This window comes from Rhinoderma darwinii, unplaced genomic scaffold (genome assembly GCF_050947455.1).
Source record: "Rhinoderma darwinii isolate aRhiDar2 unplaced genomic scaffold, aRhiDar2.hap1 Scaffold_742, whole genome shotgun sequence".
Taxonomy (NCBI): domain Eukaryota; kingdom Metazoa; phylum Chordata; class Amphibia; order Anura; family Rhinodermatidae; genus Rhinoderma; species Rhinoderma darwinii.
Genome location: NW_027464304.1, coordinates 225,330 through 246,551, shown reverse-complemented (window position 1 = coordinate 246,551; position 21,222 = coordinate 225,330). Strand labels below are relative to the sequence as shown.

The 21,222-nt window shown below is 46.6% G+C and overlaps 10 non-coding genes and 1 pseudogene across 10 annotated transcripts; all 11 read left to right on the top strand.

Annotated features, from left to right (window-relative positions):
- Window positions 1-933: 933 nt before the first annotated feature.
- On the top strand, window positions 934-1,124 carry LOC142730153 (U2 spliceosomal RNA). The gene has a single exon (XR_012878808.1). It is a non-coding gene; the product is annotated as a U2 spliceosomal RNA (small nuclear RNA).
- Window positions 1,125-2,396: 1,272 nt separating this feature from the next.
- On the top strand, window positions 2,397-2,587 carry LOC142730151 (U2 spliceosomal RNA). Its single transcript, XR_012878807.1, has one exon. It is a non-coding gene; the product is annotated as a U2 spliceosomal RNA (small nuclear RNA).
- A 1,288-nt stretch (window positions 2,588-3,875) lies between these two features.
- On the top strand, window positions 3,876-4,066 carry LOC142730150 (U2 spliceosomal RNA). Its single transcript, XR_012878806.1, has one exon. It is a non-coding gene; the product is annotated as a U2 spliceosomal RNA (small nuclear RNA).
- A 6,596-nt stretch (window positions 4,067-10,662) lies between these two features.
- LOC142730242 (U2 spliceosomal RNA) lies at window positions 10,663-10,843 on the top strand (annotated as a pseudogene).
- Window positions 10,844-12,155: 1,312 nt separating this feature from the next.
- On the top strand, window positions 12,156-12,346 carry LOC142730149 (U2 spliceosomal RNA). Its single transcript, XR_012878805.1, has one exon. It is a non-coding gene; the product is annotated as a U2 spliceosomal RNA (small nuclear RNA).
- Window positions 12,347-13,626: 1,280 nt separating this feature from the next.
- Window positions 13,627-13,817, top strand: LOC142730148 (U2 spliceosomal RNA). The gene has a single exon (XR_012878804.1). It is a non-coding gene; the product is annotated as a U2 spliceosomal RNA (small nuclear RNA).
- Window positions 13,818-15,101: 1,284 nt separating this feature from the next.
- LOC142730146 (U2 spliceosomal RNA) lies at window positions 15,102-15,292 on the top strand. The gene has a single exon (XR_012878802.1). It is a non-coding gene; the product is annotated as a U2 spliceosomal RNA (small nuclear RNA).
- Window positions 15,293-16,576: 1,284 nt separating this feature from the next.
- On the top strand, window positions 16,577-16,767 carry LOC142730145 (U2 spliceosomal RNA). Its single transcript, XR_012878801.1, has one exon. It is a non-coding gene; the product is annotated as a U2 spliceosomal RNA (small nuclear RNA).
- A 1,288-nt stretch (window positions 16,768-18,055) lies between these two features.
- Window positions 18,056-18,246, top strand: LOC142730144 (U2 spliceosomal RNA). Its single transcript, XR_012878800.1, has one exon. It is a non-coding gene; the product is annotated as a U2 spliceosomal RNA (small nuclear RNA).
- Window positions 18,247-19,538: 1,292 nt separating this feature from the next.
- On the top strand, window positions 19,539-19,729 carry LOC142730143 (U2 spliceosomal RNA). Its single transcript, XR_012878799.1, has one exon. It is a non-coding gene; the product is annotated as a U2 spliceosomal RNA (small nuclear RNA).
- A 1,284-nt stretch (window positions 19,730-21,013) lies between these two features.
- On the top strand, window positions 21,014-21,204 carry LOC142730142 (U2 spliceosomal RNA). The gene has a single exon (XR_012878798.1). It is a non-coding gene; the product is annotated as a U2 spliceosomal RNA (small nuclear RNA).
- The last annotated feature ends 18 nt before the right edge of the window (window positions 21,205-21,222 follow it).

Below are 21,222 nucleotides of genomic sequence, written 5' to 3'. Positions count from 1 at the left end.
AGAAGACAGAAGCAGCTAAAGCTGCTCCTATCCTCTCCTCAGGGTCCCCGGCAGTCACTGACAGCCGGAGACCCGACATTCAGCTGCCCGATCGCGCGGGCAGCAAGTTAAAACCCGAGCCGTAAAAAGTCTATGGCTCGGGTTTTAAGGAGGAGGCGGCATTGACAAGTGCTGGGGGTGACGTATGGAGAGGGGGGCGGCGCGGAAGTGGGCAGGAGGCGGCAATACCCCGTGTTTCCCCGAAAGTAAGACATATGTCTTACTTTCGGGGTACGGCTTATATTAGCCGACCCCCCTGAAACCCCCGATACGTCTTACAATCGGGGGTGTCTTACTATCGGGGAAACACGGTAGCTGTGCAAAAAAAAGACAGCCTGGCGGCCGGCTGTTGCAGTGTTGCCCTCTCAGGCAACACTGAGTGACTGACTGAGCCTCACCGTCTTATATAAAGTTCAGACGGAACTTTGCACGTGTCATAGTGGAGCCCTCAGGATTCCAGAGCCAGCTTTCTGACATCATAATGGGGCCTCAGAGATAAAAGCCTGGGCCCAGGCAGTGTTGGTCAGTGCTGCTCAGCAGGCAGCACTGGACTGGACTGGATTACAGCTGATACAAGGTGTGAAGGAACAAGGGGTGGCTGTGGGCATGCACTTGCTGCCGCTGCCAGTGTTTATCTGCATGGCAGCAGGGCATTTGGGCGTTGCCAGGAAGGCGTTTTTATGTAGATTCCTCCTCTTTCAGCACTGCATTGTGGTGCAAGCAAAAGAAGCAAATCCTGTCTGGCTTCCTCTCCGGCCTTTATTCACCTCCCGTGTAGCTGTGAGTGTGTGAGCCTGCAGGGCCCCATGGAATTGCCTAGAAGTAGGCTGAATCGCTGCAAGGGCTGAACAGCAGTATCGGGCAGGCTCGGGCAACGCGCGGCCCGTTCGGGTTATCGCTTCTCGGCCTTTTGGCTAAGATCAAGTGTAGTATCTGTTCTTATCAGTTTAATATCTGATACGTCCCCTATCTGGGGACCATATATTAAATGGATTTTTAGAACAGGGAGATGGAAATAGAGCTTGCTCTGTCCACTCCACGCATTGACCTGGTATTGCAGTATTTCCAGGACCGGTGCACCCTTTCCTTATGTGTTGACTAAAAGCAGATTCCAAAAGTGTTTTTTGTCTTTGCTATTGTTTCTGTCTTTCTGAAGGGATCTCCCCTTTTAATCCCATTATTTCAACACCTGTTGGACAATGCATGAGTGATAATGAGCTCATTGATTAAATGCAATTAATGAATAGATTGCCACCTCTTGTTGTGTGTCGTCTGTGTTTCTGTGTTTCCGGCATTTCACATTGGAACACCTCATTCACCTTCCTTGTCTTCTCTCCGCCCTCCCTTTTAGGTAAGTTAAAGAGCTGCACCTGAGCCAGCCACTGATTGATTGATTGATTGATTGATTGATTGATTGATTCAGCACAACAGTCAAATAGTGGAGTGGAGTAGGGGAACAGCAAACAGCCAATAAAGCAGCCCGCCCGCTCGCCTGCCCGCCACAATGGACCTACCTGTGTACACTAGATGGATGTGATGGAATGTACTGTCGTCCCTACATTTCAAGAAGAAGTAAGAATTGCAGTTGCAACAAAGCCTTGCTTGCCTACAAAGAGAGCAGCAATTTGGATTTGTTACTATGTTACCTAGAAGAATAACAAACTGTGCAAGGATGGAGGTTGTAGGAGCAAGGAGAAGTTGTCTGTAAAGTTGGTGGATGCCTATTTTCCATTTTGCAGTCCCTTGTCTCCCTCTTGTGGCCTCCTGGAGGCAACTAGCTGTGCAAAAAAAAGACAGCCTGGCGGCCAGCTGTTGCAGTGTTACCCTCTCAGGCAACACTGAGTGACTGACTGAGCCTCACCGTCTTATATAAAGTTCAGACGGAACTTTGCACGTGTCATAGTGGAGCCCTCAGGATTCCAGAGCCAGCTTTCTGACATCATAATGGGGCCTCAGAGATAAAAGCCTGGGCCCAGGCAGTGTTGGTCAGTGCTGCTCAGCAGGCAGCACTGGACTGGACTGGATTACAGCTGATACAAGGTGTGAAGGAACAAGGGGTGGCTGTGGGCATGCACTTGCTGCCGCTGCCAGTGTTTATCTGCATGGCAGCAGGGCATTTGGGCGTTGCCAGGAAGGCGTTTTTATGTAGATTCCTCCTCTTTCAGCACTGCATTGTGGTGCAAGCAAAAGAAGCAAATCCTGTCTGGCTTCCTCTCCGGCCTTTATTCACCTCCCGTGTAGCTGTGAGTGTGTGAGCCTGCAGGGCCCCATGGAATTGCCTAGAAGTAGGCTGAATCGCTGCAAGGGCTGAACAGCAGTATCGGGCAGGCTCGGGCAACGCGCGGCCCGTTCGGGTTATCGCTTCTCGGCCTTTTGGCTAAGATCAAGTGTAGTATCTGTTCTTATCAGTTTAATATCTGATACGTCCCCTATCTGGGGACCATATATTAAATGGATTTTTAGAACAGGGAGATGGAAATAGAGCTTGCTCTGTCCACTCCACGCATTGACCTGGTATTGCAGTATTTCCAGGACCGGTGCACCCTTTCCTTATGTGTTGACTAAAAGCAGATTCCAAAAGTGTTTTTTGTCTTTGCTATTGTTTCTGTCTTTCTGAAGGGATCTCCCCTTTTAATCCCATTATTTCAACACCTGTTGGACAATGCATGAGTGATAATGAGCTCATTGATTAAATGCAATTAATGAATAGATTGCCACCTCTTGTTGTGTGTCGTCTGTGTTTCTGTGTTTCCGGCATTTCACATTGGAACACCTCATTCACCTTCCTTGTCTTCTCTCCGCCCTCCCTTTTAGGTAAGTTAAAGAGCTGCACCTGAGCCAGCCACTGATTGATTGATTGATTGATTGATTGATTGATTGATTGATTGATTGATTGATGCAGCACAACAGTCAAATAGTGGAGTGGAGTAGGGGAACAGCAAACAGCCAATAAAGCAGCCCGCCCGCTCGCCTGCCCGCCACAATGGACCTACCTGTGTACACTAGATGGATGTGATGGAATGTACTGTCGTCCCTACATTTCAAGAAGAAGTAAGAATTGCAGTTGCAACAAAGCCTTGCTTGCCTACAAAGAGAGCAGCAATTTGGATTTGTTACTATGTTACCTAGAAGAATAACAAACTGTGCAAGGATGGAGGTTGTAGGAGCAAGGAGAAGTTGTCTGTAAAGTTGGTGGATGCCTATTTTCCATTTTGCAGTCCCTTGTCTCCCTCTTGTGGCCTCCTGGAGGCAACTAGCTGTGCAAAAAAAAGACAGCCTGGCGGCCGGCTGTTGCAGTGTTGCCCTCTCAGGCAACACTGAGTGACTGACTGAGCCTCACCGTCTTATATAAAGTTCAGACGGAACTTTGCACGTGTCATAGTGGAGCCCTCAGGATTCCAGAGCCAGCTTTCTGACATCATAATGGGGCCTCAGAGATAAAAGCCTGGGCCCAGGCAGTGTTGGTCAGTGCTGCTCAGCAGGCAGCACTGGACTGGACTGGATTACAGCTGATACAAGGTGTGAAGGAACAAGGGGTGGCTGTGGGCATGCACTTGCTGCCGCTGCCAGTGTTTATCTGCATGGCAGCAGGGCATTTGGGCGTTGCCAGGAAGGCGTTTTTATGTAGATTCCTCCTCTTTCAGCACTGCATTGTGGTGCAAGCAAAAGAAGCAAATCCTGTCTGGCTTCCTCTCCGGCCTTTATTCACCTCCCGTGTAGCTGTGAGTGTGTGAGCCTGCAGGGCCCCATGGAATTGCCTAGAAGTAGGCTGAATCGCTGCAAGGGCTGAACAGCAGTATCGGGCAGGCTCGGGCAACGCGCGGCCCGTTCGGGTTATCGCTTCTCGGCCTTTTGGCTAAGATCAAGTGTAGTATCTGTTCTTATCAGTTTAATATCTGATACGTCCCCTATCTGGGGACCATATATTAAATGGATTTTTAGAACAGGGAGATGGAAATAGAGCTTGCTCTGTCCACTCCACGCATTGACCTGGTATTGCAGTATTTCCAGGACCGGTGCACCCTTTCCTTATGTGTTGACTAAAAGCAGATTCCAAAAGTGTTTTTTGTCTTTGCTATTGTTTCTGTCTTTCTGAAGGGATCTCCCCTTTTAATCCCATTATTTCAACACCTCTTGGACAATGCATGAGTGATAATGAGCTCATTGATTAAATGCAATTAATGAATAGATTGCCACCTCTTGTTGTGTGTCGTCTGTGTTTCTGTGTTTCCGGCATTTCACATTGGAACACCTCATTCACCTTCCTTGTCTTCTCTCCGCCCTCCCTTTTAGGTAAGTTAAAGAGCTGCACCTGAGCCAGCCACTGATTGATTGATTGATTGATTGATTGATTGATTGATTGATGCAGCACAACAGTCAAATAGTGGAGTGGAGTAGGGGAACAGCAAACAGCCAATAAAGCAGCCCGCCCGCTCGCCTGCCCGCCACAATGGACCTACCTGTGTACACTAGATGGATGTGATGGAATGTACTGTCGTCCCTACATTTCAAGAAGAAGTAAGAATTGCAGTTGCAACAAAGCCTTGCTTGCCTACAAAGAGAGCAGCAATTTGGATTTGTTACTATGTTACCTAGAAGAATAACAAACTGTGCAAGGATGGAGGTTGTAGGAGCAAGGAGAAGTTGTCTGTAAAGTTGGTGGATGCCTATTTTCCATTTTGCAGTCCCTTGTCTCCCTCTTGTGGCCTCCTGGAGGCAACTAGCTGTGCAAAAAAAAGACAGCCTGGCGGCCGGCTGTTGCAGTGTTGCCCTCTCAGGCAACACTGAGTGACTGACTGAGCCTCACCGTCTTATATAAAGTTCAGACGGAACTTTGCACGTGTCATAGTGGAGCCCTCAGGATTCCAGAGCCAGCTTTCTGACATCATAATGGGGCCTCAGAGATAAAAGCCTGGGCCCAGGCAGTGTTGGTCAGTGCTGCTCAGCAGGCAGCACTGGACTGGACTGGATTACAGCTGATACAAGGTGTGAAGGAACAAGGGGTGGCTGTGGGCATGCACTTGCTGCCGCTGCCAGTGTTTATCTGCATGGCAGCAGGGCATTTGGGCGTTGCCAGGAAGGCGTTTTTATGTAGATTCCTCCTCTTTCAGCACTGCATTGTGGTGCAAGCAAAAGAAGCAAATCCTGTCTGGCTTCCTCTCCGGCCTTTATTCACCTCCCGTGTAGCTGTGAGTGTGTGAGCCTGCAGGGCCCCATGGAATTGCCTAGAAGTAGGCTGAATCGCTGCAAGGGATGAACAGCAGTATCGGGCAGGCTCGGGCAACGCGCGGCCCGTTCGGGTTATCGCTTCTCGGCCTTCTGGCTGAGATCAAGTGTAGTTCTGATTACTTGTAGTCAGTGCTGCCTGGTCTTGGTTAGGAGGTGCTCAGGTACCCTCTCTCTCGGCCTCGGGGGATCGTCCAGGTTCGCCTGGACTTCACCCCCGTGCTGCTATTTGGGAGAGAGGCTTAGTCCTGAGCAACGAGTTGCGATCCACATATCCCCCGTGTAGGCTTCGGCCGAAAAGGGGAAAAGCTGCGTAGACGTTACGTCACCAACGGGTGGCGTAACTTTCCTTGAAAACCCCTCACCATGGACGAAAGTCCTGGTGAGATACCGGCGTATGCCCGGATAAAGAATACAATCCGTGTAATTGTATCAGAAGAGAAGGCGACGACCTGCGGCCTGAAGTTCTTGGTGGAGACCGTGCTTGTTGGCATTTTCAACATTCAGAAGCGGGAGATATTGGCGGTACAAGACTATCCTAGGAGAAGAACATACGACATAACTTTTGTACAGAATGGAGTGTTCCAAGATCTGCTGGCGGCATACATGGTAAAAAACGATCCGAGACTGGACGGTATTGAATTTTACGAACATGTGTTGGACATCACTAAGATGATTGTGATAAAAATGTACTGCCCGTTTGCTGATTTAAAAGATGTGATGTCCTTTTTATCCCCCTATTTCAAAAGTGTAAAATGTATTGGCAAAATAATGAACGAAGTTGGAGTTTGGACGTCAAAGTGGAGATTTTTAGTAACTTGTTATAGAGATGCCAATACAGCAGGGGGGATAATGTTGCCGCCAGCACGCTTTAAATTAGGTGATATGGCAGGAGATCTTTTTTACACAGGAATGCCTCCATTCTGTAGAAAATGTCAAAAGTACGGTCACACCAAAGAGTTCTGCGAAAGCACCTGTAGGAACTGTGGCAGCTCTGAGCACGAGGCCAAAACTTGCCCTCTGGGGAAAAGGTGTCGTTTTTGCAGCCGAGTTGGTCATCTATATGCTACTTGTCCCCACAGATCGGAACAACCCGAGGTCCGGCCGAGGCGTCCAGAGCAGCCAGTAGGCCAGATCGCCCCCGCACAAGGAGAGGAACCAAGAGGTGAAGAGGCAGATGACATGGACACCTCCAGCAGACCCCCCCAAACAGGTGACCCAAAGGAGCAAAGGCGGTTTAAGAGAAGAGCCAGTGATCAGCGGACGAAAAAGCCCCCTCAGGAAACGGAGGAGATGGGTAGTTCGGATGAAGCTGATCCGCCTGGGCCGCAGGAGGTGCTGGGTCAGCCTGTACCTGAGGCAGAGGACCCGGGCGGAGCGGCAGCAAGGACTAAAAGGCGTAGGGCGTACTCAGAGGTGGCAGCGGGGGTGCCGATGGGAGTACCTGCTAGAGCGAAAGCAGGGAAACCAGTTGACGCGCCCCCGGAAGCACCAGCTGAAGGTCTCCCCCCTTCTCGCCAGTTGGGGGAGACAAGCATAGCTACCTCTGAGGTGACAGAAGTCCCGGAAACGGCCGCGAGTGCGTTTCCTGCCCCTATCGTAGGGGAGGAGGCTGCCATACAATATGCTCCAGAAACCTTGCCCGTGGAGTCCATCTGGGACCCATTTGCGATAAGTGCCTCAGGTATGGCGGGGGGTCAGCTGTCTGACATGAGTTCCTCTCCAATCTCCTCAAGTTATACAGTCGGTTTGAAGTCGGAGGGCGATGAGAGTTCGAGTGAGGTCTCTGGTAACGCCGAGGACTGCTGAGGCCACCTCGGGTAAGATTACATAAGACTGTCTCTTTTCCCTTTTCCTCATGGCAGAGTTAGGTGGCATTTCCTTAAATGTTAGGAGCGTGCATTCTAAGACGAGAAGAGCTGCCCTGTTTGACTATCTTTCTATTTTTTCCGCCACCGTTTTTTTCCTACAGGAATGCTGTATCCCACATCGCACGAACTACAACAAATATAAGGAAGACTGGAGACTCGGACCTTCAGTGTGGTCCGGGTCTAACGATTCCAGAGCCGCAGGTGTCGCCATTTTATTTAAAGGGAACGTTTTAATTGACAGTTTTAATGAAATTTTACCAGGTAGAATTTTATTGGTCAAAGCTTTTATAGACGGTATTAGATGGCAGTTTTTAAATTTTTATGGGTCCTCGGACAAGAATGAAAGAGCTAGAATGCTAGAGATTTTACCCCTTTTTTTAAACGATTCAGAGCCACTTGTTTTAGCGGGTGATTTTAATTGTATTTTAAAGGGGGAACGCCGGTTCTCTAACTCAGTAAGCAGGAATTATGACAAAACCTCCTCATTATTAAAAGATATAGTTACTGATTTTAAACTTACTGATGTTTTTAAGAGATGTAACAGCAATTTATCTGCAGAGGCCGGCGTCACCTGGAGCAATGTGAACTGTAGCTCCAGGATCGATTTTATATTCTGCTCTTATCAAGTACTGCCTTTTAAATGTGATCTTAATCCCAATGTTTTATCTGATCATAAATTATTGTATTTTAAAGTTAAAAATGATATTGGGAAAAATACTGTCAAAAAAGCCTGGAAAATGAACGTTTCCCTTTTAGATGATCCGCAAATTTTATCTGATTTTATTACCTTTTATAAGGGCTGCAGATGGGTAAGACATCCAAATATGTCCATAGTCTCATGGTGGGAGAAAATAAAAATAAAAATAAGAGACTTTTTCATAAAAATCGGAAGGAGAAAAGCAAAAGAAAAACAGGATTTTTTTGCTAATTTGAATACCCGTCTGCAGACCCAATACAAGTTCAGAGAACAGGGTATGCAGGTGGAGGAGGAGATTATGGAGATTAGGAAGGAGATCTCCCAGTGCCTGGAGCAGAGAGGTAAGGAAATTGTCTTTCGCTCAAAAATGAAACACCTCGAGGAAAATGAGACCTGCTCCAGGTACTTTTTTAAGAAAATTAACGATAAGCATGCCCTGTTAGACAGTGTTGATGGAGATACAAACACTGACAATATTTTAAAAAAGGTACACAGATTTTATGCGGATCTTTTTAATATAAAGCTTGTTAATGTTGATTTGATGAACGACTCATTGAAGGAGGTTGACGCTGTTTTAAATCCTGTCTCCAAAGATTTTTTATTACAGGATATTACGGAACAGGAGATTTTAGATACCATCAAGAGTTTTAAAACAGGTAAAGTCCCTGGCCCTGATGGTATACCCATAGAGTTTTATGTCACATTTTATGGAGTTTTAAAAGAGGATCTCTATTCCCTTTTTACTCAAGTTTTTAGAACAAAAGCCCTCCCGGGGTCCTGGAAGAAAGGTGAGGTGTCCCTGCTTTATAAAAAGGGGGACAAAACAGATATTAAAAACTGGAGGCCTATCACCTTACTAAACGCAGACTATAAAATAATGGCCAAGATTTGCGCAAATAGGCTAAAGGCTGTTATAGAAAAAATCGTCCACTCCAACCAAGTCTGTGGGATACCTGGGAGGAGCATATGGGACAATTTAAACCTTTTAAAAGATGCTATTGGTGATACGAAGGAGAGAAAAGGCAGATTGGCGGTTTTATCCATAGATTTCGAGAAAGCCTTTGATAGAGTATCACATTTTTATCTTTTTAAGGTTTTAGAAAAGATGGGTATACCAGAAGGCTTTTTACAGTCTCTGAAGGCCTTTTATGAAAATTGTACGAGCAAGATTTTAGTAAAGGGTTTTAAGACACAGGATGTCCTTTTAAACTCCGGAGTGAAGCAGGGGTGTCCCTTGTCCCCACTACTTTTTATATGTGCGATCGAGCCTCTACTCTGCAGATTGAGGAATGACAGGCAGATATGTGGAGTCCCCCTGCCGGGCGGGGGGGGACTAGAGGCAAAAGTGGTGGGGTACATGGATGATGTCGCGGTCCTGTGCAGGGACGCCCCGTCACTGCAAAAAGCATTACAACAGATATACCAATTTTGCTGCTCCTCCGGTTTTAAAGTCAATTTTAATAAAAGTAATATTTTAAATATTGGCAATATGATTTTACAGGACATTCCAGTCCCTGTGTCGGAGTCTGTACAGATTTTAGGGGTCTCCTTCAATGAGTCAAACAATGGTTTTATCAGTTGGGACTTGGTGGCACAAAAAGTTAATAAGAAAATTTGTTTATGGAATCTTAGAAAACTGACAATGGAGGGAAAAATTTTAATCACAAAAATGGTGATTTTACCAATTTTATTATATCTAAGTATGGTTTTCCCTCCCCCTGATATTTTATTAAAAAAGATTACCAAGGCATGTTTTACATTTTTATGGAATTCTAGGATGGAGAAGCTCAGGAGAGAAAAAGTGATGTTACCAAAGCTAATGGGTGGTAAAGATTTTCCAAATATAAAAGCATTTCTTTTAATCCATTTTTTTACACTGTGTCTTAATACTGTTTTTAAGGAACACTACTGGTCTTATTTTATCCGTTTTAACACTGGCTATTTTATGAGGAGGTACGGATGGTTCTCTACGGTTTTAAGCTCGCCATATGCTTTTAACCTGCCAGACCAGTATAAGATTTTAGAAAAAATAGTGAACCTTTTTAACCTAAAAGACAAAAGAATAGAAGATGTAAAAAATAGTAAATATGTTTTAAAGGAAATAAAAGAAAATGTTTTAATAGCCCCCATTAGCAATTTTAATGAAAACAAATGCAAAATTATCTGGAGCATGATTAATGCTAAATTCATTTTTAATTCACAGAAGGATCTGGCCTGGAGCTGCGCCCACGAGTGTCTTCCATGCCGGGCATTCCAGCATCGAAGGGGACTGACCAACTCGGCTGCGTGTCCAAGGGGAGGATGCCGCGATGACGAGACAGTCTTACATCTCTTTTGGCAATGTTATTTTTCACAACTTATATGGACAAAAATCCTCCCCTTGATGAAGAAGATAACCGGAATAAAGAGAATTACAAGTGAAGGCGTTTTTTACGGATGTCTGGAGTGCCCAACAAGGACTCAGAAAATTATGGCATGGAAGATTACTAACTGCGTTAAAGCAGCTCTGTGGGCGGCCAGGAATATTCTTTTATTCAAACATGAAATTTTATCTGTGAATGATATTTTAGGAATTTGTTTTTATGAAATGCACAAGTATTATCTTTTAGACAAAAAATTCTCTCCTGTTTTAAGTAGAAAATGGTTTTTTAGCGAATGGAATTCTATAATATGATGCCACCAAGTGCCCTTTTATAAATTGTATGATTTTAATCTGACAATTTGTATTTATTTTTTAACCATTGTTGTAAAATTTGAATCCCTGTAAAAATGTTGAAAAATGTTAATTTATTGTAAAACCTGAAAAATTTTAAATAAACGGTTACCCCCAAAGTTGGGGTAGTCAACTTAAAAAAAATCTGTTCTTATCAGTTTAATATCTGATACGTCCCCTATCTGGGGACCATATATTAAATGGATTTTTAGAACAGGGAGATGGAAATAGAGCTTGCTCTGTCCACTCCACGCATTGACCTGGTATTGCAGTATTTCCAGGACCGGTGCACCCTTTCCTTATGTGTTGACTAAAAGCAGATTCCAAAAGTGTTTTTTGTCTTTGCTATTGTTTCTGTCTTTCTGAAGGGATCTCCCCTTTTAATCCCATTATTTCAACACCTGTTGGACAATGCATGAGTGATAATGAGCTCATTGATTAAATGCAATTAATGAATAGATTGCCACCTCTTGTTGTGTGTCGTCTGTGTTTCTGTGTTTCCGGCATTTCACATTGGAACACCTCATTCACCTTCCTTGTCTTCTCTCCGCCCTCCCTTTTAGGTAAGTTAAAGAGCTGCACCTGAGCCAGCCACTGATTGATTGATTGATTGATTGATTGATTGATTGATTGATTGATTGATTGATTGATTGATTGATTGATTGATTGATGCAGCACAACAGTCAAATAGTGGAGTGGAGTAGGGGAACAGCAAACAGCCAATAAAGCAGCCCGCCCGCTCGCCTGCCCGCCACAATGGACCTACCTGTGTACACTAGATGGATGTGATGGAATGTACTGTCGTCCCTACATTTCAAGAAGAAGTAAGAATTGCAGTTGCAACAAAGCCTTGCTTGCCTACAAAGAGAGCAGCAATTTGGATTTGTTACTATGTTACCTAGAAGAATAACAAACTGTGCAAGGATGGAGGTTGTAGGAGCAAGGAGAAGTTGTCTGTAAAGTTGGTGGATGCCTATTTTCCATTTTGCAGTCCCTTGTCTCCCTCTTGTGGCCTCCTGGAGGCAACTAGCTGTGCAAAAAAAAGACAGCCTGGCGGCCGGCTGTTGCAGTGTTGCCCTCTCAGGCAACACTGAGTGACTGACTGAGCCTCACCGTCTTATATAAAGTTCAGACGGAACTTTGCACGTGTCATAGTGGAGCCCTCAGGATTCCAGAGCCAGCTTTCTGACATCATAATGGGGCCTCAGAGATAAAAGCCTGGGCCCAGGCAGTGTTGGTCAGTGCTGCTCAGCAGGCAGCACTGGACTGGACTGGATTACAGCTGATACAAGGTGTGAAGGAACAAGGGGTGGCTGTGGGCATGCACTTGCTGCCGCTGCCAGTGTTTATCTGCATGGCAGCAGGGCATTTGGGCGTTGCCAGGAAGGCGTTTTTATGTAGATTCCTCCTCTTTCAGCACTGCATTGTGGTGCAAGCAAAAGAAGCAAATCCTGTCTGGCTTCCTCTCCGGCCTTTATTCACCTCCCGTGTAGCTGTGAGTGTGTGAGCCTGCAGGGCCCCATGGAATTGCCTAGAAGTAGGCTGAATCGCTGCAAGGGCTGAACAGCAGTATCGGGCAGGCTCGGGCAACGCGCGGCCCGTTCGGGTTATCGCTTCTCGGCCTTTTGGCTAAGATCAAGTGTAGTATCTGTTCTTATCAGTTTAATATCTGATACGTCCCCTATCTGGGGACCATATATTAAATGGATTTTTAGAACAGGGAGATGGAAATAGAGCTTGCTCTGTCCACTCCACGCATTGACCTGGTATTGCAGTATTTCCAGGACCGGTGCACCCTTTCCTTATGTGTTGACTAAAAGCAGATTCCAAAAGTGTTTTTTGTCTTTGCTATTGTTTCTGTCTTTCTGAAGGGATCTCCCCTTTTAATCCCATTATTTCAACACCTGTTGGACAATGCATGAGTGATAATGAGCTCATTGATTAAATGCAATTAATGAATAGATTGCCACCTCTTGTTGTGTGTCGTCTGTGTTTCTGTGTTTCCGGCATTTCACATTGGAACACCTCATTCACCTTCCTTGTCTTCTCTCCGCCCTCCCTTTTAGGTAAGTTAAAGAGCTGCACCTGAGCCAGCCACTGATTGATTGATTGATTGATTGATTGATTGATTGATTGATTGATTCAGCACAACAGTCAAATAGTGGAGTGGAGTAGGGGAACAGCAAACAGCCAATAAAGCAGCCCGCCCGCTCGCCTGCCCGCCACAATGGACCTACCTGTGTACACTAGATGGATGTGATGGAATGTACTGTCGTCCCTACATTTCAAGAAGAAGTAAGAATTGCAGTTGCAACAAAGCCTTGCTTGCCTACAAAGAGAGCAGCAATTTGGATTTGTTACTATGTTACCTAGAAGAATAACAAACTGTGCAAGGATGGAGGTTGTAGGAGCAAGGAGAAGTTGTCTGTAAAGTTGGTGGATGCCTATTTTCCATTTTGCAGTCCCTTGTCTCCCTCTTGTGGCCTCCTGGAGGCAACTAGCTGTGCAAAAAAAAGACAGCCTGGCGGCCGGCTGTTGCAGTGTTGCCCTCTCAGGCAACACTGAGTGACTGACTGAGCCTCACCGTCTTATATAAAGTTCAGACGGAACTTTGCACGTGTCATAGTGGAGCCCTCAGGATTCCAGAGCCAGCTTTCTGACATCATAATGGGGCCTCAGAGATAAAAGCCTGGGCCCAGGCAGTGTTGGTCAGTGCTGCTCAGCAGGCAGCACTGGACTGGACTGGATTACAGCTGATACAAGGTATGAAGGAACAAGGGGTGGCTGTGGGCATGCACTTGCTGCCGCTGCCAGTGTTTATCTGCATGGCAGCAGGGCATTTGGGCGTTGCCAGGAAGGCGTTTTTATGTAGATTCCTCCTCTTTCAGCACTGCATTGTGGTGCAAGCAAAAGAAGCAAATCCTGTCTGGCTTCCTCTCCGGCCTTTATTCACCTCCCGTGTAGCTGTGAGTGTGTGAGCCTGCAGGGCCCCATGGAATTGCCTAGAAGTAGGCTGAATCGCTGCAAGGGCTGAACAGCAGTATCGGGCAGGCTCGGGCAACGCGCGGCCCGTTCGGGTTATCGCTTCTCGGCCTTTTGGCTAAGATCAAGTGTAGTATCTGTTCTTATCAGTTTAATATCTGATACGTCCCCTATCTGGGGACCATATATTAAATGGATTTTTAGAACAGGGAGATGGAAATAGAGCTTGCTCTGTCCACTCCACGCATTGACCTGGTATTGCAGTATTTCCAGGACCGGTGCACCCTTTCCTTATGTGTTGACTAAAAGCAGATTCCAAAAGTGTTTTTTGTCTTTGCTATTGTTTCTGTCTTTCTGAAGGGATCTCCCCTTTTAATCCCATTATTTCAACACCTGTTGGACAATGCATGAGTGATAATGAGCTCATTGATTAAATGCAATTAATGAATAGATTGCCACCTCTTGTTGTGTGTCGTCTGTGTTTCTGTGTTTCCGGCATTTCACATTGGAACACCTCATTCACCTTCCTTGTCTTCTCTCCGCCCTCCCTTTTAGGTAAGTTAAAGAGCTGCACCTGAGCCAGCCACTGATTGATTGATTGATTGATTGATTGATTGATTGATTGATTGATTGATGCAGCACAACAGTCAAATAGTGGAGTGGAGTAGGGGAACAGCAAACAGCCAATAAAGCAGCCCGCCCGCTCGCCTGCCCGCCACAATGGACCTACCTGTGTACACTAGATGGATGTGATGGAATGTACTGTCGTCCCTACATTTCAAGAAGAAGTAAGAATTGCAGTTGCAACAAAGCCTTGCTTGCCTACAAAGAGAGCAGCAATTTGGATTTGTTACTATGTTACCTAGAAGAATAACAAACTGTGCAAGGATGGAGGTTGTAGGAGCAAGGAGAAGTTGTCTGTAAAGTTGGTGGATGCCTATTTTCCATTTTGCAGTCCCTTGTCTCCCTCTTGTGGCCTCCTGGAGGCAACTAGCTGTGCAAAAAAAAGACAGCCTGGCGGCCGGCTGTTGCAGTGTTGCCCTCTCAGGCAACACTGAGTGACTGACTGAGCCTCACCGTCTTATATAAAGTTCAGACGGAACTTTGCACGTGTCATAGTGGAGCCCTCAGGATTCCAGAGCCAGCTTTCTGACATCATAATGGGGCCTCAGAGATAAAAGCCTGGGCCCAGGCAGTGTTGGTCAGTGCTGCTCAGCAGGCAGCACTGGACTGGACTGGATTACAGCTGATACAAGGTGTGAAGGAACAAGGGGTGGCTGTGGGCATGCACTTGCTGCCGCTGCCAGTGTTTATCTGCATGGCAGCAGGGCATTTGGGCGTTGCCAGGAAGGCGTTTTTATGTAGATTCCTCCTCTTTCAGCACTGCATTGTGGTGCAAGCAAAAGAAGCAAATCCTGTCTGGCTTCCTCTCCGGCCTTTATTCACCTCCCGTGTAGCTGTGAGTGTGTGAGCCTGCAGGGCCCCATGGAATTGCCTAGAAGTAGGCTGAATCGCTGCAAGGGCTGAACAGCAGTATCGGGCAGGCTCGGGCAACGCGCGGCCCGTTCGGGTTATCGCTTCTCGGCCTTTTGGCTAAGATCAAGTGTAGTATCTGTTCTTATCAGTTTAATATCTGATACGTCCCCTATCTGGGGACCATATATTAAATGGATTTTTAGAACAGGGAGATGGAAATAGAGCTTGCTCTGTCCACTCCACGCATTGACCTGGTATTGCAGTATTTCCAGGACCGGTGCACCCTTTCCTTATGTGTTGACTAAAAGCAGATTCCAAAAGTGTTTTTTGTCTTTGCTATTGTTTCTGTCTTTCTGAAGGGATCTCCCCTTTTAATCCCATTATTTCAACACCTCTTGGACAATGCATGAGTGATAATGAGCTCATTGATTAAATGCAATTAATGAATAGATTGCCACCTCTTGTTGTGTGTCGTCTGTGTTTCTGTGTTTCCGGCATTTCACATTGGAACACCTCATTCACCTTCCTTGTCTTCTCTCCGCCCTCCCTTTTAGGTAAGTTAAAGAGCTGCACCTGAGCCAGCCACTGATTGATTGATTGATTGATTGATTGATTGATTGATTGATTGATTGATGCAGCACAACAGTCAAATAGTGGAGTGGAGTAGGGGAACAGCAAACAGCCAATAAAGCAGCCCGCCCGCTCGCCTACCCGCCACAATGGACCTACCTGTGTACACTAGATGGATGTGATGGAATGTACTGTCGTCCCTACATTTCAAGAAGAAGTAAGAATTGCAGTTGCAACAAAGCCTTGCTTGCCTACAAAGAGAGCAGCAATTTGGATTTGTTACTATGTTACCTAGAAGAATAACAAACTGTGCAAGGATGGAGGTTGTAGGAGCAAGGAGAAGTTGTCTGTAAAGTTGGTGGATGCCTATTTTCCATTTTGCAGTCCCTTGTCTCCCTCTTGTGGCCTCCTGGAGGCAACTAGCTGTGCAAAAAAAAGACAGCCTGGCGGCCGGCTGTTGCAGTGTTGCCCTCTCAGGCAACACTGAGTGACTGACTGAGCCTCACCGTCTTATATAAAGTTCAGACGGAACTTTGCACGTGTCATAGTGGAGCCCTCAGGATTCCAGAGCCAGCTTTCTGACATCATAATGGGGCCTCAGAGATAAAAGCCTGGGCCCAGGCAGTGTTGGTCAGTGCTGCTCAGCAGGCAGCACTGGACTGGACTGGATTACAGCTGATACAAGGTGTGAAGGAACAAGGGGTGGCTGTGGGCATGCACTTGCTGCCGCTGCCAGTGTTTATCTGCATGGCAGCAGGGCATTTGGGCGTTGCCAGGAAGGCGTTTTTATGTAGATTCCTCCTCTTTCAGCACTGCATTGTGGTGCAAGCAAAAGAAGCAAATCCTGTCTGGCTTCCTCTCCGGCCTTTATTCACCTCCCGTGTAGCTGTGAGTGTGTGAGCCTGCAGGGCCCCATGGAATTGCCTAGAAGTAGGCTGAATCGCTGCAAGGGATGAACAGCAGTATCGGGCAGGCTCGGGCAACGCGCGGCCCGTTCGGGTTATCGCTTCTCGGCCTTTTGGCTAAGATCAAGTGTAGTATCTGTTCTTATCAGTTTAATATCTGATACGTCCCCTATCTGGGGACCATATATTAAATGGATTTTTAGAACAGGGAGATGGAAATAGAGCTTGCTCTGTCCACTCCACGCATTGACCTGGTATTGCAGTATTTCCAGGACCGGTGCACCCTTTCCTTATGTGTTGACTAAAAGCAGATTCCAAAAGTGTTTTTTGTCTTTGCTATTGTTTCTGTCTTTCTGAAGGGATCTCCCCTTTTAATCCCATTATTTCAACACCTGTTGGACAATGCATGAGTGATAATGAGCTCATTGATTAAATGCAATTAATGAATAGATTGCCACCTCTTGTTGTGTGTCGTCTGTGTTTCTGTGTTTCCGGCATTTCACATTGGAACACCTCATTCACCTTCCTTGTCTTCTCTCCGCCCTCCCTTTTAGGTAAGTTAAAGAGCTGCACCTGAGCCAGCCACTGATTGATTGATTGATTGATTGATTGATTGATTGATTGATTGATTGATTGATGCAGCACAACAGTCAAATAGTGGAGTGGAGTAGGGGAACAGCAAACAGCCAATAAAGCAGCCCGCCCGCTCGCCTGCCCGCCACAATGGACCTACCTGTGTACACTAGATGGATGTGATGGAATGTACTGTCGTCCCTACATTTCAAGAAGAAGTAAGAATTGCAGTTGCAACAAAGCCTTGCTTGCCTACAAAGAGAGCAGCAATTTGGATTTGTTACTATGTTACCTAGAAGAATAACAAACTGTGCAAGGATGGAGGTTGTAGGAGCAAGGAGAAGTTGTCTGTAAAGTTGGTGGATGCCTATTTTCCATTTTGCAGTCCCTTGTCTCCCTCTTGTGGCCTCCTGGAGGCAACTAGCTGTGCAAAAAAAAGACAGCCTGGCGGCCGGCTGTTGCAGTGTTGCCCTCTCAGGCAACACTGAGTGACTGACTGAGCCTCACCGTCTTATATAAAGTTCAGACGGAACTTTGCACGTGTCATAGTGGAGCCCTCAGGATTCCAGAGCCAGCTTTCTGACATCATAATGGGGCCTCAGAGATAAAAGCCTGGGCCCAGGCAGTGTTGGTCAGTGCTGCTCAGCAGGCAGCACTGGACTGGACTGGATTACAGCTGATACAAGGTGTGAAGGAACAAGGGGTGGCTGTGGGCATGCACTTGCTGCCGCTGCCAGTGTTTATCTGCATGGCAGCAGGGCATTTGGGCGTTGCCAGGAAGGCGTTTTTATGTAGATTCCTCCTCTTTCAGCACTGCATTGTGGTGCAAGCAAAAGAAGCAAATCCTGTCTGGCTTCCTCTCCGGCCTTTATTCACCTCCCGTGTAGCTGTGAGTGTGTGAGCCTGCAGGGCCCCATGGAATTGCCTAGAAGTAGGCTGAATCGCTGCAAGGGCTGAACAGCAGTATCGGGCAGGCTCGGGCAACGCGCGGCCCGTTCGGGTTATCGCTTCTCGGCCTTTTGGCTAAGATCAAGTGTAGTATCTGTTCTTATCAGTTTAATATCTGATACGTCCCCTATCTGGGGACCATATATTAAATGGATTTTTAGAACAGGGAGATGGAAATAGAGCTTGCTCTGTCCACTCCACGCATTGACCTGGTATTGCAGTATTTCCAGGACCGGTGCACCCTTTCCTTATGTGTTGACTAAAAGCAGATTCCAAAAGTGTTTTTTGTCTTTGCTATTGTTTCTGTCTTTCTGAAGGGATCTCCCCTTTTAATCCCATTATTTCAACACCTGTTGGACAATGCATGAGTGATAATGAGCTCATTGATTAAATGCAATTAATGAATAGATTGCCACCTCTTGTTGTGTGTCGTCTGTGTTTCTGTGTTTCCGGCATTTCACATTGGAACACCTCATTCACCTTCCTTGTCTTCTCTCCGCCCTCCCTTTTAGGTAAGTTAAAGAGCTGCACCTGAGCCAGCCACTGATTGATTGATTGATTGATTGATTGATTGATTGATTGATTGATTGATTGATTGATGCAGCACAACAGTCAAATAGTGGAGTGGAGTAGGGGAACAGCAAACAGCCAATAAAGCAGCCCGCCCGCTCGCCTGCCCGCCACAATGGACCTACCTGTGTACACTAGATGGATGTGATGGAATGTACTGTCGTCCCTACATTTCAAGAAGAAGTAAGAATTGCAGTTGCAACAAAGCCTTGCTTGCCTACAAAGAGAGCAGCAATTTGGATTTGTTACTATGTTACCTAGAAGAATAACAAACTGTGCAAGGATGGAGGTTGTAGGAGCAAGGAGAAGTTGTCTGTAAAGTTGGTGGATGCCTATTTTCCATTTTGCAGTCCCTTGTCTCCCTCTTGTGGCCTCCTGGAGGCAACTAGCTGTGCAAAAAAAAGACAGCCTGGCGGCCGGCTGTTGCAGTGTTGCCCTCTCAGGCAACACTGAGTGACTGACTGAGCCTCACCGTCTTATATAAAGTTCAGACGGAACTTTGCACGTGTCATAGTGGAGCCCTCAGGATTCCAGAGCCAGCTTTCTGACATCATAATGGGGCCTCAGAGATAAAAGCCTGGGCCCAGGCAGTGTTGGTCAGTGCTGCTCAGCAGGCAGCACTGGACTGGACTGGATTACAGCTGATACAAGGTGTGAAGGAACAAGGGGTGGCTGTGGGCATGCACTTGCTGCCGCTGCCAGTGTTTATCTGCATGGCAGCAGGGCATTTGGGCGTTGCCAGGAAGGCGTTTTTATGTAGATTCCTCCTTTTTCAGCACTGCATTGTGGTGCAAGCAAAAGAAGCAAATCCTGTCTGGCTTCCTCTCCGGCCTTTATTCACCTCCCGTGTAGCTGTGAGTGTGTGAGCCTGCAGGGCCCCATGGAATTGCCTAGAAGTAGGCTGAATCGCTGCAAGGGCTGAACAGCAGTATCGGGCAGGCTCGGGCAACGCGCGGCCCGTTCGGGTTATCGCTTCTCGGCCTTTTGGCTAAGATCAAGTGTAGTATCTGTTCTTATCAGTTTAATATCTGATACGTCCCCTATCTGGGGACCATATATTAAATGGATTTTTAGAACAGGGAGATGGAAATAGAGCTTGCTCTGTCCACTCCACGCATTGACCTGGTATTGCAGTATTTCCAGGACCGGTGCACCCTTTCCTTATGTGTTGACTAAAAGCAGATTCCAAAAGTGTTTTTTGTCTTTGCTATTGTTTCTGTCTTTCTGAAGGGATCTCCCCTTTTAATCCCATTATTTCAACACCTGTTGGACAATGCATGAGTGATAATGAGCTCATTGATTAAATGCAATTAATGAATAGATTGCCACCTCTTGTTGTGTGTCGTCTGTGTTTCTGTGTTTCCGGCATTTCACATTGGAACACCTCATTCACCTTCCTTGTCTTCTCTCCGCCCTCCCTTTTAGGTAAGTTAAAGAGCTGCACCTGAGCCAGCCACTGATTGATTGATTGATTGATTGATTGATTGATTGATTGATTGATTGATGCAGCACAACAGTCAAATAGTGGAGTGGAGTAGGGGAACAGCAAACAGCCAATAAAGCAGCCTGCCCGCTCGCCTGCCCGCCACAATGGACCTACCTGTGTACACTAGATGGATGTGATGGAATGTACTGTCGTCCCTACATTTCAAGAAGAAGTAAGAATTGCAGTTGCAACAAAGCCTTGCTTGCCTACAAAGAGAGCAGCAATTTGGATTTGTTACTATGTTACCTAGAAGAATAACAAACTGTGCAAGGATGGAGGTTGTAGGAGCAAGGAGAAGTTGTCTGTAAAGTTGGTGGATGCCTATTTTCCATTTTGCAGTCCCTTGTCTCCCTCTTGTGGCCTCCTGGAGGCAACTAGCTGTGCAAAAAAAAGACAGCCTGGCGGCCGGCTGTTGCAGTGTTGCCCTCTCAGGCAACACTGAGTGACTGACTGAGCCTCACCGTCTTATATAAAGTTCAGACGGAACTTTGCACGTGTCATAGTGGAGCCCTCAGGATTCCAGAGCCAGCTTTCTGACATCATAATGGGGCCTCAGAGATAAAAGCCTGGGCCCAGGCAGTGTTGGTCAGTGCTGCTCAGCAGGCAGCACTGGACTGGACTGGATTACAGCTGATACAAGGTGTGAAGGAACAAGGGGTGGCTGTGGGCATGCACTTGCTGCCGCTGCCAGTGTTTATCTGCATGGCAGCAGGGCATTTGGGCGTTGCCAGGAAGGCGTTTTTATGTAGATTCCTCCTCTTTCAGCACTGCATTGTGGTGCAAGCAAAAGAAGCAAATCCTGTCTGGCTTCCTCTCCGGCCTTTATTCACCTCCCGTGTAGCTGTGAGTGTGTGAGCCTGCAGGGCCCCATGGAATTGCCTAGAAGTAGGCTGAATCGCTGCAAGGGCTGAACAGCAGTATCGGGCAGGCTCGGGCAACGCGCGGCCCGTTCGGGTTATCGCTTCTCGGCCTTTTGGCTAAGATCAAGTGTAGTATCTGTTCTTATCAGTTTAATATCTGATACGTCCCCTATCTGGGGACCATATATTAAATGGATTTTTAGAACAGGGAGATGGAAATAGAGCTTGCTCTGTCCACTCCACGCATTGACCTGGTATTGCAGTATTTCCAGGACCGGTGCACCCTTTCCTTATGTGTTGACTAAA